The sequence below is a fragment of the Ochotona curzoniae genome, unplaced genomic scaffold (assembly GCF_017591425.1).
Source record: "Ochotona curzoniae isolate NIBS_2020 unplaced genomic scaffold, NIBS_Ocur_1.0 scaffold_2476, whole genome shotgun sequence".
NCBI lineage: Eukaryota > Metazoa > Chordata > Mammalia > Lagomorpha > Ochotonidae > Ochotona > Ochotona curzoniae.
Window position 1 is genome coordinate 14,252,952 of NW_024467095.1, and position 17,323 is coordinate 14,270,274.

Here is a 17,323-nt window from a genome sequence, read left to right on the forward strand (position 1 = left end):
CATGGATTCCAGTGCATTCAAGGCGAGGACTTTAGCCACTTGGCCACTGTGCCAAGCCCCTCGCATCTTTTAAAAAATTTTGTTTCCCATTTACTTGAAATGCAGTACAACAGAGAGACACAGAGAGATCTTTTCTGTTTGTTGGTTTACTCCCCAGCTGCCTACAGCAGCCTGAGTTTCTTCAGGCCAAAGCCTGGAGATGTGTACTTTGTCTGGGTGTTCCTGGTGGATGACAGGGCCCCAAGTGATTGAGACACTGTTCACTGCCTCCATTATAAGTAGAGTAACTGGGACTTGAACTGGCACTCTGTTGTGGAATTCGGTTATTGAAAGTGGCGACTTAACCCATTGCCACAAAATGTCACATTCTAATCACCTAGAACTTTAAAGCTTAGCAATGTATTTTCACTTTGCTATATTCAAGGAGTCTTCACAAAAACTCATGGGAAAAAAGTATGCATGGATTTCAAAATATCTTTGTAACAAAATAATCTTTTAATTCTATTTCCATGAATATTCTGAAGTACTGTCATATTATTTTCCATGTCAGTATGATTTTTTCTATATCATTATATAATCTTCTAAAATATGTACACTTTTTCATTTGATACTGTTACAATTTATTAAATTTTTGTATTACTTTGCACAACTATAAGCAAGCTAGCTGTACAGTGGGAATTCTTATATCCTTGGAATGTTTTATGTCTGATGATTTTCTGAAATAAAACTTTTGAAGTGGATTTGTTGATTCAAACAGTATTTATTTTTCTATCACCGTTAATGTGCAATACACATTGCTCTCTATAAATACTATACTGTCTCTTAGGTGTGTTAGCAGTAGATATTATCACTTAAAAACCATAATAATCTAATTAATAATTAATAATATAATATTATATATATTAAACAACTGTACAGATTTAGCAAACCTTTTTGCTACCCTCCTAGGAAGAAAGAAAAAATATATGATACATTATATATAATATAATTAATATATAATATATATTTTGTAATATATAATATCATATATCGCATTGCTAATTAAATAATTTTATTTATGCTTTATGTACAATTTATTTACACCAGTTTTATAATTTTCTCAATAGTAAAGTACACTCCAGGTATAGAGTCGTTGTAAGGATTAAACTTGTCTCTTACTCCTGATTATAAGAAATTTACATCTACAGCAAAATTTGTAAAATGAGAAATGATTTTTTAAAGAGAAAGCCAGATGATTGTCTGTTGGGGTAATTATGAGGATTAAAAGAGACAATAAATGTAAAAAATGCATAAAAATGTTACCTGAGCTGTATGTAAGTGTTAAGGCTATCCTCTGATCCAGGCCTTCTGCAGGTGAGGGTTGCCCCAGTCCAGAATGCTAGCAAGGGCACCAGGACAACAAACAAAGCGTGTGTGCACATCTGAGCTTTGGAGCGGGTGGATGGTTGACCCATTCCTGAAAAGGATGAAAGAGACCAACGAAAGAGGAACCTTCAGGGGGTTTACTTCCCTCTGCCCAGTGTCAGATTTCTTTTTGATTACAGATGCATCTGAGTGTCTGTGAGTGAGCAGTTATTTCCAGTTTGCTCTTGTCATCCTGTACACCACCCATGGGGTGGACGTGGTTTTCTGCTCATTCCGACTCCCACTGGGTCTGTGTGTAAACATGACAAGAAGCACAGAGAGCACATTTCAGGTTAACTCCAGAGCGCTGAGGCTTTGATAACAAGCTAAGAGGAAGCAAGAAGCACAGCTTTAAAAAACAAAACTAAAAAAAGCTTAGGTAATAAACACTGTGAGTAGTAAAGAAATAATCTTGGATATGGAAAGAGGAATACAAAGATATTTTAAATTCTGTACTGAATTGGCAGGATCAAAGAGAACTTGGGTCAAATGGATTATTCATGATGAGGTCTCAGTCTTGACTTTTTCTGGGAGCTTCACAGAGGGTTTTACATTCACAGCCTCGTTTACTTTTTCCTCTTCTCTTCCTTCTCACATTGCTGTTCATGTCCTGGAATACACCCTTTCCGGTTGAGTTAAATCATGTCCCGCTCTCAAATCTGATTAGAAGTGTGTCACTTAGATTCTCTTAAGTGGTCCTCATGGCCTGCTTTGTTTCATCACACCTGAGCCCTGAAATCAGTTCTGTGCATCTTACGTGTGTTGTTTGATGTGGAAAGAGGATGGCAGCAATCACACCCTCTATGATTCTGTATCAGTTAATGTATTAGTGAGTGTATTTTTTTTTCCTTTCTGGTTAAAGATGTTGAATAATCATGGCTCAAACCACAACAAACGTCATTTTTTTGCTTCTGTTTCCTTTTTATTTTTTGTTCACACGCCCCGGAGCAAGACTGTCTTGAGCTGGCAAGAGGGTTGTAAGGAGGTTTTGCCAAGGTCGAGGTTTATTTATCTTTCACATAGAAGCCCAACTTGAAACAACTGTCTGCTTTACTTGCCTAGCATGCTGAGAGTCTAAGATTGAGAGCAAGTGCACTGTGTTAACAAGACCAGAGGAAAAAGGAAAGAACGGTTACATAGACTTTTTGGGGGGTTTCTACCTCTTCTTCCTGAGACTTCCGACAGTCTGAGAACTTATTTACAGTTCACAGTTTTGCTGGTTCACGCATTACAGTGGTAGCTAAATTAGAGACAAGCTTAGCTAGATATTCACTTATCAAAAATTCCTAGGAGCGGTGACCCTCAGCAAGGTCAGGCTTGCCCACTGCCTGCAATGGCAGCCTCATCAGGAGGCCTGAGAAAACCAGGACAGCTGGGATCCCAGGAGATGGTGCATGCGAGGAAGAAGCCTGCCAAGGCCAATGTCAGCAGGTGTCAATCTTTTGGCTTGGGCAGTAGCATGTCTGTACAGCTCTACTCTTTTAAGCACCACTCGGCAAACTGCAAATTGGACCAAGCACCTCTCATTCCGGATCAGCTGTGCACCTCCAACCTGTTAGGAGTCATCACCTTGAACTTTTTCTCTGCACACAATTGCTTCACCAAATATTGCACTAGCAGGACGAACTCCTTGGCCTTGCCATTCCCTACCATGCGCTCCTTATTCTCAGACTGGCTGATGCACTGTAGATGCAGGGAGCAGGTGCAGCCCAGGGTCAAAGAGGCCTCCATAGCTGTGATGGCTAAGAGGATGATGATAGAGGTGATCATGCCCATGGTAGGACTGTAAGCCATAACGGAAAGGGTCAGAAGTTGGGGGTTTCCTTGGCAGGGAGCTCTTGGGGATGGCAGGCTCAGAGAGGCTGGAACTCAAGCAAGACACAAGGGTCTATGGCCCACCGGGGGCTGAGTTGGATCTTTCTTTGCAGGAACCAGATGGGCTCGGCTGCACCTGCCTGCCAGCCCCATGATGAGCCTTGTGAGGCCTCTGTATGCCATCAGGACACCCAAGCCCTTCTCTATGGAGGGCTCTTCAGGAGTTCTAATGAAAGTCGTACTCAACACTGACTAGAGCTAAATCGTGGAATGTCTGGCAATGAGCAAATCTGAAAGAGACCATTTTGTTTGATTTTAATTGCAAATGTTTATGTGCACAACTAGATTAAATTTTGGTTACTAGAGCAGTAGGTAATAAATTTTGGGGGACAACTAATAGCTTCTATCACAGGAGGATGTTTTCCTTGGTAGAGAACATGAAAAAAAATCGATGAAGATGATTTTTAAAACAGAATCTAAACTCCAGGGAAAAAAAATCAATGAAAGTTATTATACAAGAGAGTAGCAGCAATTATAACTGTGCCTTTACAGTAAACACTTATTTATAAAGTAATCATATTATATATAAAGACCATCTAAATTTTCCAACTTTTGAGTCTACTGAAAAGGCACAAAAATATTTTATTACACTATAGAAGAATATATAAATATCACTCACCTCAGTAATGGGGAAGTAAAATTAGAGATGACAAACTTATTGCCCAGAAGGAAGAAAAGCAAAGGGGAGGTTTAGAATGTCAATATTTTCGTATTATGAAGCCAAGAGTCAGGAGCTCCTATGGATTTTAAACAGATCAAAGAATATTGTTTAGAAATGAAAAAGTAATTAATGGAGAATTCTAGAAATGGTGACATAGCTATGAGACTGTTGTGACTGAATTAAAAGATCAGTAAAGCAAATACTCCTCTATTAAGGTCCTACCATCATACTCTGTGCTGGTCCCCCTTCCCAAGGGAGCAGCATCCCTTCATTTAATATGACCAGGGTGGGGGTGAGGGCGTGGTATAGAACATGCTTGAGTGCACCAAGGAGCTTGCTAAGAGGATGTCACTCCCACCTGAGTGACAACAGACAAGTGATTGAATGGATAAGTGTTCCTCAATGCAGGAGAATGCCTCTTGTTTAAATGGGTGCATCAGGCTAACCTAGAGTCACATGAACTCTTTGACCACCCAAGGGACTTTCTAGTTATCATTTGCTTTTGCCTTACCTTCTGCCCAAGATAATCATGTGCTGGCTGAAGAGGATGTACTCCAAACCCAGGCTCATTTTACTTTTCATTCTCAATTCTATGTTTGGCATTCTGTCATCTTGTTGATTTTGTAGCAAACTTTATGTGAACACATCGCGAGAGACTGAAACCTGTTTGCTGTGATGGCTCAACGCCTTGAGTCTGGAAATGGAGGATTGCTATTTGGACTGTGGTGGCTTTCCTCCAGCATGTGACGCCACTGAGAAATCTTTGGGTGGCTGGCACAGCAGATTTTCTGGATTCATTCCCATCTAATGACTTGCCTTTCTCTCATCTATGTGTATTGTTTTAAAAAGGGAGTAAGATCCTCACTCTCATTTGGTAAGGTTGGACTTCATTGAAACTACCTTCTCCCATGGACTAACTGACCCTATCTCTGTACTCTTTAGGTATTTTGTGACCGCCATCCACTATGTTTCTTTTTGCCCAAGTGTATTTCTTTACTGTCACTTGCTTCTGTTCCAGCCACTCTTACCTTAGACACAGTTCCAATTTTCTCAATCCATGAACAGTTGCAGTTAAATCCTAGACCTATAACCAGCAAGCTATGGAATCAAGAGAGTTGACAATTTTAGAGCTCATTATTTTTACCCATAAGCGTAATGACCATGAGGAATCTCCCTTGTGGGGGAGCATGAATGTGTGGACTCACAGTGGACTGCAAAGAGTCACCAAAACTGGTGCTTCCCAACGTGATCAACGAAAGAGATAATTTCATTTGTCACAAAAAGGTATCCAAAATGAAACCATTGCCTTATTGATTCAGTCTAGGAATACTCTTTAATGCTTTGCAATAATTTCCTCTGCAAAGAGCCAAGTGTCCTTCCTCTTTATGTCCCTCTGACCAGAGTCATTCCTTTAATGAGATTCCAGGTGTTTATCCTCCTACCTTCCCTTAGAACCTAATCTCAAAGCTTGGCCCTGTGCCCTCAGATGAAGTGGTCAGTCTCACTTGCACCAGCAATTTTTTTTTTCCTTCTGACCTTTTGGTTGTTTGGTTTCCCTATTTCTTCCTCTCTATGGTCAGCACAGGCTAGCTGCATTTTGCCTGGTTGTGTCTCAGTGGATTCTGACTTACTTATCTCCACCCAACATATCTTACAAGTTCCGCCCAAGTCTCTCAAGCTGCTCGGCCCCACACTGTTTATTTATCTAACTAGCTTTCACCTCTCAACAGCATTCCAACATTCTCAAATATTATGATATTGACACACCACTGCTTCCTTGTTTTCCCATTATGATGACTCTTAAAGTCTAGGACAATTATGCTGTCCCAACTTCATCTTTATTTTACTGTTTTTTTTTTTTTTCCCTTTCACCATACTGTGGAGGTTGTTAGGAGGAAATTAGAGGGTTCACCTGACTCAGGGGTTGTAATACTTTCAGATAAGCCTCTGTTGTTAGTGAAAAACCACAACAGGGACTTCTTTTCATATTGTTTTTCTTCCTAATTATAGCTTCATTAAGCCTAGAGGTAATGATCACACATATAGCCTTTATGAAACATACAGGAGCCAGCTGTCTCGTTTCTTGAGATGTCTGTGTTTTCCACTTAGTGACACACTTCTGCTGTAGAGCTTGTTTCTGTAATTTCACCATATGACCAAGGGATCATTTTGAGAGAAACAGAAGAGCAGGACCTTATCATGAATTGCATCCATCCATTAGAGGGACTTCCTTCATTTTTAGCTCTGCCTCTCTTCCCAAGCCCACAGGAAGGTTTGGAGCCTTACTCCTCTGAAGCCATGCCCAGGCTGTGCAGCAACTTTCAGGCTACTCTAATTGGACTTCCACTACGAATTGTGTTATTTAAAAAGTAATATTTGTTTTTTAAGTTTATTTGTTATTTGAAAGGCAGATTTAGAGAAAGAAGGAGACATAGGAAAATCTTCCATATGCTGGTTCACTCCCCAAATGGCCACAATGGCCAGAGTTGAGCTGATCAGAAGTCAGGAGCCAGGAGCTTCTTCTAAGTCTCCCAAGCAGATGCAGGATCTTAAAGCACTAAGCTGTCCTCCTTTGCTTTCCCAGGCTACAATCAGGGAGCTGGATGGGAAGTGGAGTAGCCAGGACACACATTAGTGCCCATCTGGGATCCTGACACTTGAAAGGAGCATTAGCCAACTGAACCATAGCAATTGGCCCTATTTTGTATTTTTTTTCACAAGGAAATATTATATTTAAATAAATTCAAGATATTAGTTTATATATTTTTTTAAAAAAAAGGTCTACAGACTAGCACTATAACATAGTAGGTTTGAGTGCTAGCTGCTCTACTTCTGGTCTGGTTCCAGGAAAGCAGTGGAAGCTGGCCCAAGTGCCCAGGTTCCTGCAGCCGCATGGGACACCCAAAAAGAAGTTCCTGGTTCCTGGCTTCAGACCGAACCATCTCCTATCATTATAGCCATTTTGGGGAGTGAAGCAGAGAACTGAGGTTCTGTCTGTCTCTCCTACTTTCTCTGTAATGTTGCTTTCCGAATAAAAATAAGTACAATTTTTAAAACACTAAGTCTGTCAGAGATACTTAGATATTACGCTTAATGTTTTCTACCAGTGCAATCAAATGAAGTAATGGCATATTTAAGAGGCTTAGAACTTTCCTTTCTTGCTTGCTTTCTTGCTTTCGTAGAAAACAGCCTCTTTATCAAGGTGTGTGTCTTGGGCCCTGTTTGGTTTATAAGCATATCTTCTATTGACATGTGGTTCTGTCTTTTTAAAATTACATTTCTTCATTGCTTTGAAAGGCAGACACACACGCACACACGCAGAGATTCCTTATGCTCTGGTGAGCCTGGGTCAGGCTGGATCCAGGAATGAGAAACTTAGAGCAGGTCGCCTACGCGGGTGGCAGGAGCCCAATTACTTGAGTCAGGCTTTCTGGCTCCTGGTGTGTGTGGGAGGGGGCAGAGCAAGAAACTAGAATTGGGAGTGGAGCCAGGATCTTGAACTGTTACCTGGACATGAGTGTCTCAAGCAGCATCTTAACCACTATCCTAAATGCCCACTCTTAGTTGCATCTTCTGTTTTACTAAATCAGCTGGCATTCTTTAAACAGTGTTACTAAAACTTTTGTTTTTTCTCCTTGCTTTTTACTTGTCCCCAAATTCTACACAAGCACATCATAAAAATCATCCCTCTACCTGTGTGTAATTGTTCGTACCTGTATAAGTATATGTTTGCTCATTATGATCACCTCTTCAAGCAATTTGCTTTTCTTACCCTGTTCTTAGGAATCATATTTTATTGCTAGAGTTGTAGAATGCCAGAGTTCAAAGAATAGACCCTTGTTTACTTAAGAGCATTTTTAAATGAATTGCATCTAAAGGGATCTGTTCAGTCACTCAGTTCAATCCTCTTGTGCCAGTTACTCATTCCACATTCTGGAGGAACTTCTGGTTGTTCTCACACAGGGAAGAACCCTCTCCATCTGTTACAATGCCTGGCATGTGGGAAATGCTTCATAATGGTTTGGTATGGGTAATCTTGCATTATGACTTGGTTGACCTTCGATGGTCTTTTTCTCCTCACATTCCCAGATTCCTTCACACATTTCTTTTGAATGTTGTATGTCTTAATAGAGGCAGTTAGCTCCTGGCATCATTGGAAAACTCTAAAATCCTCAACTCAGTGAAATTACTATTGCTTCTCAAATAGTTGAAATTCTTAAGATTGCAAATATGTATTCTAAAATAAAACCCAATTTGTTGTTCTTTTTATGCTCAATATTCCTGCAATGAGAAAAAAAATGTAAGTTTCATCTTTTGTTGCTGAGCCAAGTTTTTTATTTATTTATATTTATTTTTATTTTAAGGAGGAAGCAAAACCAAACCTGTATCCTGATAATCTTGTAATCTTGTGATATGTTGTAGAATTATCAAATCCTTCTGTGCCTCAGTGTTCTTATCTGTGGAGTGGGGATGCTAGGGGCTTTGTGAAAAGAAAACTGTGAAACATGCACAGCACTGGGCACCATATGCCAAGGTGTACGAATGGTCATGAGGAGGAAATCACCTTGCTCTTCACAGAAGCAGCGGGAAAGCCTGCGACTCTGACTCTGTGATGGGCAGTAGCCCAGCGGGGGGATTAAATGTTGGCTCTGCAGTCGATGGGCTTCACGTTGCCAGAGGCTGTCCGTGGCCATGCTTTAGTCTCCCCAGGCCATAAGCCCTTCTTCGTTAATAGAACCAACCCCAACCAGCGTTCAGGATCATGGGGCTTTGCTTTAGGGTGCCAACAGATGGAAGCAACTAGATTATACCTGGCCATAACAAGTATTAATCATATGCCATCAGGAAAATAAATTGTCCATCCTTGTATCTCTTCCATCCACTAGGTCACATTTTATTTTGAGGTTTCCATGTCACTTGCTTTCACTTTACATATGAAGTTTATTGCTTTTCCATAAGACATTTCTATGGGGAAACTCTGGTTGCCTGAAATTTTCCGAAGTCACTTCAGTCTCAATTTTAGTAAGAGACAATTCAATTAGTGTCTGGCACATAAGTTTAATAGAGCACAGCAAGATGTTCAAGGAAGATATTCAATGAAAGTTTCTCACATCTTCACTTCTCTTAGCAATGTACTTAGGAGTAAACATACCTGACAGGTCAAGTAATGGTTGCCATGGGTATGAGTCATTGCCTGCCTTACATTTGGAATCTTAGGGTGTGTATACAAGAGAAAGTGTGTATGTGTGTCTCAATTGAACTTGATTTTCCGGCTTTGTCTGGGAGTGACAGCAATTGGACAGCTCAGTTCTCATCTGGGTTTTTTTCTAAACGGCTCTCTTAATACATCCATTATCCCAATTAACTACACCTGAAACTCATATGCAGCCCCCCCTTCTGCCCAGCTGTTTGGGCTCAGTTCTGATTAGCCATTCCGGTAGCAGCACCTGAGCCCATCCCTCTTCTTGTCCGTATGTTGCACTTGATTTTGGCTCTGCAGTACAAACTGTTATTTTTTTTTTCTCTCTCAGTTTATTTCTAAGCTCACCTCTTTGCTCTACCTGAAGCACATTCCCCTATTTGAAACTGTGTATCTCCTTTGCTCTGCTGTTGAAAGGTCTCCAGAACCAACACCGAAAGAGAGGTGGTGGTGGTGGGTGGCCTTGGCCTTGGGCTGGCCACACTTCTGGCAATCTCTGTGGCCCTTTGTCTGCTCAGCCTCCTTTGAAGTCTTAGCCTTTTATGCCTATGGCCCTCTTGAAACTGGGGCTTCACGTCCTCTGCTGACCGATCTTCACATCCAGAAATGATTCGGTATCTGATTCATGTTCTTTTCCCTGTGTTCTCCCGCTGGACTTCATTTATGAGGACAGTCTAACTATTTAATAGCTCCTCAAGGTCTGAGATCTTATAGCATTCAAAAATATATAAACTGCAAATCAAACAAAGGCTCTGGACACTCACTTTCTTCAAGCCCCAGGAAGAACCCCTCTTACCTAGCTGGTATCCATTTTCCATCACTTTTATTATGCACATTTGCATTCCCAATTAAAACTATCTGTATGCAAGTGGATAGCAGAAATCCAATTGCTATTGGCTAAGTTAATGTGTGTGTGTTTGCTTGTGTTTATAAACGTTTGGACAGAAATAATAGTGCTATATATCTCTGCAATTTGCTTCTTTTTTTAAAAAAAAGATTTGTTTATTTTTATTGCAAAATCAGATATACAGAGAGGAGGAGAGACAGAGGAAGATCCTCTGTCCAATGATTCACTCTCTAAGTGATTGCAAAGGGCGGAGCTGAGCTGATCTGAAGCCAGGAGCAAGGAACTTCTTCCTGGTCTCCCGCGTGGGTGCAGCATCCCAAGGCTTTGGGCTGTCCTCGACTGTTTTCCCAGGCCACAAGCAGGGAGATGGATGGGAAGTGGGGCTGCTGGGATTAGAACTGGCATCCATATGGGATCCCGGCGTGTACAAGAGGAGGACTTTAGCCACTGGACTACTGCGCCAGGTCCCAAAATTGGCTTTTTCAACTTAGCAACATGCCATGGGAATTTATCCATATCATGCTACTTAATCCTCTACTGTATTTATTTTTATTGCTGTATAACAATTCATTATAGATATTTACTCACTTTTTTGAACTAATGCATATTTGCACATTCCTTCTACGAGAGAGTATTCAAAAATGTTCTTGGAAAATATGTATTGTGAAAAAAGTATGCTTGGATTCCAAATTTTTCTGCAGCGAAATAAACTTGTCTTTTGATTCAATTTTCTATGATGCTTTTTTTTGGGGGGGGTGTTGTTCCCCCTGGTATACACAATGAAGCATTTTTTAAAGAGCTACTTATTATTTATTTTAAAGGCAGAGTGACAGAGAAAGAGAACCCATCCTTCAGTGGCTCCCGGCTCTCTGCCCAAGCCTTGCCCCACCAAACGGCTATAATTACCAAGTGTGAGCCAGACTGAAGGCTGGAGCCAGGATTCCAAGTATTGGGGCCATTTCCTGCTGCCTTTTCAGGCACACTTCCCAGAAAGCTGTATCAGAGGCAGATGGCTGGGCCTTGAACCTGCACTTCACTAGGGATAATGATGTGGCATAAAGTGGTTTAATTCACTGCACCACACACCAGCCATCCTTCTTGCAGCATTTTGAAGTAGCTTTTGCCTTGGGTTGGTTCTCCAGGTTGTTGGGAAGTGGTCATTTTGATCCTATGCATAAAGGAAGAACCAAATCTGCTACCTGTTTCTCAGCAGACTCACTCTACTGGAGCACTGAGAGGCAGCCTCAGGTTTCAAAAGACCTGAGTTTTCTCTGAAGACAGTTATTCTACAAACAGATGGTCCAAACAGATATGGGGACATGGTACCATGCTCATCAATTTTTTTAAAAAAGATTTAATTGTTTTTATTGGAAAGGCATATTTACAGAGAAAAGGAGAAACAAAGAAAGATCTTCTGTCTTATGGTTCACTCTCCAAATGACTGTAATGGTTCGAGCTAAGCCCATCTGAAGCTAGGAGCCAGGAGCCTCCCCTGGGTCTCCCATGACAGTGCAGGATTCCAAGGCTTTGGGCCATCCTCTACAGCTTTCCCAGGCCACAAGCTGGAAACTGGATGGGAAGGAGCAGCTGGGACATGAACCTTTGCCATATGGGATCCCAGTCCATACAAGACGAGGATTTAGCCACTGAACCATCCCACCAGAGCCCTATGCTCATCCATTTTAACAGAGGCAATTTAGTAGCTAATAGTGTAAGCCCACAGGCATGATCATAGGTGCAAATTCTTTTATAGTAAAAATAAAGGCAAAGCCATGACAATCATTCCTTTGCAGTATGTAGCTAGCTTCTGATTTTTGAAAGGAAATGAAGGATTCTGAGATCTCTGCCAAGTTTCTCACCTGAAGGCAGATACCTGGACTTCAAAGGAGGTTGCCCTAACATTCCAGGCAAGACCACCTCCTATGGAGAGCAGGAAGCACCCCAGCAGCCTGGCTCCAGGGAGATGCTCTCAGAGCTGCCAGTGTGCTTATCCTGTGCTGATTGCAAAGGTAAGGAGAGGAGATGCTCTTAACCTTAGACTCTCCTTGGTCACCTTACCACAATCCAGAGTGCTAGGGAAATTAAAGTAATAGCCATCTCAAGTAGGCTCTTCAAATGAACCCGGAGACAGGCCCTAGGTGTCTGATCAACACCAGCAGGTGCTCTCAAACAGTCTTGCCATGGCAAGGCAAGACATGCTGAGGAAGTCTTGGGTTGGCTGAGTTTCCTTTCCTTTTGCTAAATTGTGCAACATGCCATTTCTCCTCACCCTTCCTCATTTCCAAGCCTTAAAAGAGCAGGAGCAGAGGGTTGGCCCACATTTCAGTCACCTTGACAGCCACTTGCCCATGACAAAAAACTGAGAAAAAGAGGACAAATATGTGCCAATGGCCATGCCAAAGTGCATCCATATCTGGAGCTTCAGAAGTGCAGCCAGGGGGAAAATCTCCCGGGAGAACTCCTGCAGGTCAGCCCGTCCTTCCTAAACACCAAGCTGACCCAAATTTCTGCAATGAACCCCCTCAGTCTCCCAAAGATAGCTTCCTGCTTGACAGGGACCATTGTCCTTCATCTGGAATAACATCCCGATTTCCTGGCCTCCAATCCAATCTACTACAGGGATGGAAGGTTGGCAGGAGGCTTCAAAGTACACCCTCACCCCATACCTTGGGGAGGGATCCTAGGGTGCCCCCCAATACTGAACTCAGGCCAGAAGGCTAAAAAGTCACATCAGTGAAGAAACTGAGGCCCCAGAGGTAGCCAGACCAACCACCTGGCTGACTGACTGCCAGCTGGCAATGGAGCTTCAGCAGAAGTCCAGCCTCTGGTTCCTGGGGCCCCCACGGCAGCCACCCGTCATCCTCATGCCTGGCTGAGAAAAAAACATCTCCAGTACAGCTCTACTGTCCTTGTGTCCAATGGGTCAAGCTGCAGCTCCTGCCCATCTGAGGCCAGGCCCTCTGCCCAGACCTAGGCCCTCAGCCCCGCTTTCTACTGCCCACTGGACATGGGCAGAGTCGCATTCCTGAGAGTCCATGCTTCCACGATGCTTTTAAGAACCCACAGATCTTGCCATCTGTAAATAGTGCTAAAACTGAAACACTGGCAATATTTACTACCCACAAGTGCATGTGTTTTTAGTGAATTGCTTCTTTGTGAGATAAAAGACTATGTGCCTTTCATGTAAACATTGTCAAGCTACCTTCCGCCCAATCTGCTGTACCTTTCTATTGTATCTGAGTGTGAGCATTTCCCGACAAGATTAACTAATGTTTGGTGGTTTTGTCAATTTGATGGGTAAATAGTGCATTTTAAAAACTTTACATTTCACTGATTAGATAAAGCATCTCAATATACATTCACTACCCTTTTTCATCACAAGTCTCTCTTATCTAAAATTTTTCTTTCCTTTCTTGTATTTGGAGGATATAAAGCCCAAGAATTAATTTCTGCATGCTTCTTTCTTTTCAATTATCTTCTCTTTAATATCTTCAATTTTCCTATCTTCACTGATATAATGTGCTTTGTTTTCCAAAGATAACTGGATTTCAATGATCTTGGGAAAAATATCTTACTCAAGTCTACATGTAACTGTTCTATCCCTGATCTCTTCAGCACTAGACTTAGCAGCTGGGCATTCCACATCTGCTGTTCTCATCCCCTCCAGTAAGTGGTATCAGTAACTTTTCTCAGATTTGTTACTGACTTTTGAATGTTTCAATCTCTTGCGCTTCAAACTACCATGCCCTTTCTCTTTTTGCCTCTAAACTTCCTGCTTCATTCCTTGAGATTTTTTTTGTCTCATTTTGTTTTATAGTCTGTAAGTTCAATAACTCTTGCTCTTTTTCCTTCACTTGTCACTTTGGAGAGTTCACTCATGCAAACAGTTCAACTATTATTTCTGCATAAGTAACTTCTAACTCAGCATCACCTATTTTCGGTATCTCATTGAAATCCTAATCTTATGGGGCAGACACAGATTGGGAAGCACCACAGTCTGTGTCGGGGTGCTTTAGATTCAAGTCCCAGACCTACTTCCAATTTCATCTTGGGTCACTGTTACTCATGTGGGACCCGTAAGATTGAATTCCTCTTTCATGTCTTAGCCTTGAATGTTAGTGGCATTTGGAGAGAGGACCAGCTAGCAGATCTGAATGGCAACAAAGAGATCTAACAGAAAAAATATTCATCTTCCACCTGTATAATATCCCTTGGAACTGGACTATTGTAATTTTAAGAATACAATACTAAGTGACACTTATTATAAATCTCTCTCTCTCCCAAACTAATACATGTAATTTCATTATTTTGTAAATTCGAGCTGCTGACGAAGCTGGTCCACAGAGCCACTGCCCATGATGCCCACAATTTCTCCATGCACTTCTTGTGTGGCAGCCTGTCTGCCTGCATGGCCACCCTCGCAGTGTACCCGGTGGACGTTCTGTGCTTGCGTTTTACAGCTCAGGGAGAGCCCTGGGTACACAAGACCTTGAGAAACGCTGTGGTCACCATGCACAGGAGGGAAGGGCCCTTGGTTTTCTACAAAGGCTTGACACCAATGCTGATTGCCATCTTCGCCTACGCCAGCTTCCAGTTCTGCTATAGCGCTTCTGAGTTGGTCACGCCAGCCAGTGGCAAGCAGAACACGAACCTCAGAAACCTGCTCTGCGGCTGCAGAGCCAGTGTCATCAGCAAGACCCTGACCTACCCCCTGGACCTCTTCAAGAAGCGCCTGCAGGTCGGAGGCCCGGAGGCCCGAGGGAGCCCGCTTCGGCCAGGTGCGGTGCTACAGACACCTCCTGGACTGTGTGCCGCAGGTGCTGCGGAGGAGAGCGCCCTCAGCTGCTTCAAGGGCCTGCCCACAGCCTGCTGAAGACCGCCCTCTCCACGGGCTTGGTGTTCTTTTGGTACCAGCTCTTCCGCAGGTTCTTCCTCTGCATGAAGAAGGCAGACCGTGGCTAGTCTCCACTCTGATTCTAGAAGGGTGCCCCTGAAGGCAGGTGCCACCCGTGGTCGCATGTTGCAATGCCAGGGACTATTTGGTCTCTTTCTCCAGAACAGCCACTCCCTGAATCTTCCCAATGCTGCCAGGTCAAGGCTTGGGAGGACAGCAGGATGTCACGGTGAAGGCTGTTGGTGGGGGGTGGAGGGAGCGGGCAGCCACACCAGGATGGAGCTAAGGGTTGTTGCTTCTCCTTGTCCCCCCAGCTCAGTAGGGAGCCCCACTCCTGTGAGAAGGGGAGTGAGAAGGGTGGACACTGGACCCTGAGCCGGAGTCTGATCTCCAGGACTGGACTTATTTTTCCCATCTGTGTATTTAAGAGAAGAAACCTTTATTTTATCAATATTGGATTTTTTTTTCTTGTACAGATACTCATTTTGCCTGTAAATACTTTGTTGAGTTATCTTTGCCAAAAGAGAATAGATGAGAGGGCGACAGTGAGGATTCAGCCTACACAAAAGTAGGTGATCACAGAGTTGTTTCTAAGTTGAGCTGATCTTTCCTTGCAATTTGTTTTGTTACACTTTCCGAGGCTTGAATTATCTGGTACTATGCCAAGGATGGGAGTGACTCAGAAAAAAGGTAAACACAAGGATAGTTGGGGCTCAGAACAGAAATTTGGCAAAAGAACAGAAAAGCTTAGGAGAAATTTTAGAAAGTTTTGCCCTAACACATGTATTATAAACTCTTTTATTTGTCTCTCTGGAAAAATCTTTAACATAAACCTATCTAATTGACCGACTGTGATTATTGTGACTAATTAATCAGACTGCTTCAGTAATTATGGCACTGTCCTGCTGAAACACTCCCAGTTGTCTTCTGTGCAGATGTTGAATTGAATACTACTCTTTCACAGCTTTGTTACCGTAAGCTTGACAAACAATGCAGATGCATCTAATGCATCAAATGATGAATTTTGACATGTGTAAAACCCCTGCGAAGCCATCACCAAAATTAAGCCAAGCATCACATCACTTCCCAAAGTTTCTTCCTTCCCCTTTGTAATTGCAACTCTCCTTCCATTCTGACTCCTGGCAAACACCCACACGCTGCTTCTTTCGGCTACTCATTGATTTCTTGCAGTTGCTATCTTTTTGTCAGGAAGTCATAAATTTGTGCCACTCTTGGCTCCCATCAAACTTATTTGGAGGTACAGTCATGTCATTAAGAATATAGAAGTTCCTTTTTTATTATTGAATCATATCACATTGTGTTGGATACCCTACACTTTGATCAGCCACTCACCCAGTGACAGTTGAGTTACTTCTAGTCCAGAACTAGAATAATAAAGTTGTACAAATATATAAACAAACATATATTCAGAACAAAATAAAGTGGTTATCAAAGTTTATATCTTTGGACCTGTGCCTTCTGTTCTTTGAGTCTAGGAGTAGGATGGTGGGAGGTCACACAGAGTACAAAATGAATTTTTAAAAAATTTATCTTGTTTTTTATTTGAAAGGCAAATATACAGCGAGAAGGAGAGCTAGAAAGATTTTCTGTCTGATGGTTCATTCCCCAGATGACTGCAATGGCTGGAGTTGAGCTCATCTTCTGAAGTCAGGAGCCAGGAGCTTCTTCTTCCCAAGCAGGTGCAGGGTGTCAAGGCTTTAGGCCATCCTCTACTGCTTTCCTAGGATATACAGAGAAGGGAACTGGGTGGTAAGTGGAGTAGCCAGGACTTGAACTGGTTCCCATGTGGATGCTGGTGCATGGAAGGCAAAGATTTAGCCACCAGGCTATTGTGCCAGGCCCACAAAATGAATTTTTTAAAAGCATGAAACTTGTAGAAATGGAATTGGGTTGAAAATGAAGCAGCAAGGAATCGAACCAAAGCCAATGGGATGCCAGAACTGCAGGCAACTGCTAATCCTCTGCACACCAATGCTGGTCCCTGGACATCTATTCATGTGCTATTTGCTACTCATTAATTTTCTCAGGTGAAAGATAACTCCAATCTTTCATGTATTTTCTTATTGGGTTGATTATCTTAAGTTTATCAAATTTAAAAATTATGGATATATTCTAAACATAATTTATTAGGTGTGTTTTTAACTTTTGGTTGGTTGTTTTCTTATTTAAAAGACACACACACGGGAGAAAGAGAGAGACAGACAGAGAGAGAGAGAGAGACTGAAAGATAAATACACAAGACAGACAGATGTTTACTATCTTCCCGTTCACTCTCCAAATGCCTGCCATAACCATCCTGGTCTCCCATGCAGGTGTTACAAACCTAAACACTTGAGCCATCACTGTTGTCTCCCAGAGGGCACATCAGCAGGAAGCTGGATTGGAAGCAGAGCAGCCAGGATTCAAGTCCAGCACTTTGAT

The 17,323-nt window shown here is 42.3% G+C and overlaps 1 pseudogene; it reads left to right on the forward strand.

Moving 5' to 3' along the window:
- Window positions 1-5,131: 5,131 nt before the first annotated feature.
- LOC121170690 lies at window positions 5,132-14,949 on the forward strand (annotated as a pseudogene).
- Window positions 14,950-17,323: the final 2,374 nt, after the last annotated feature.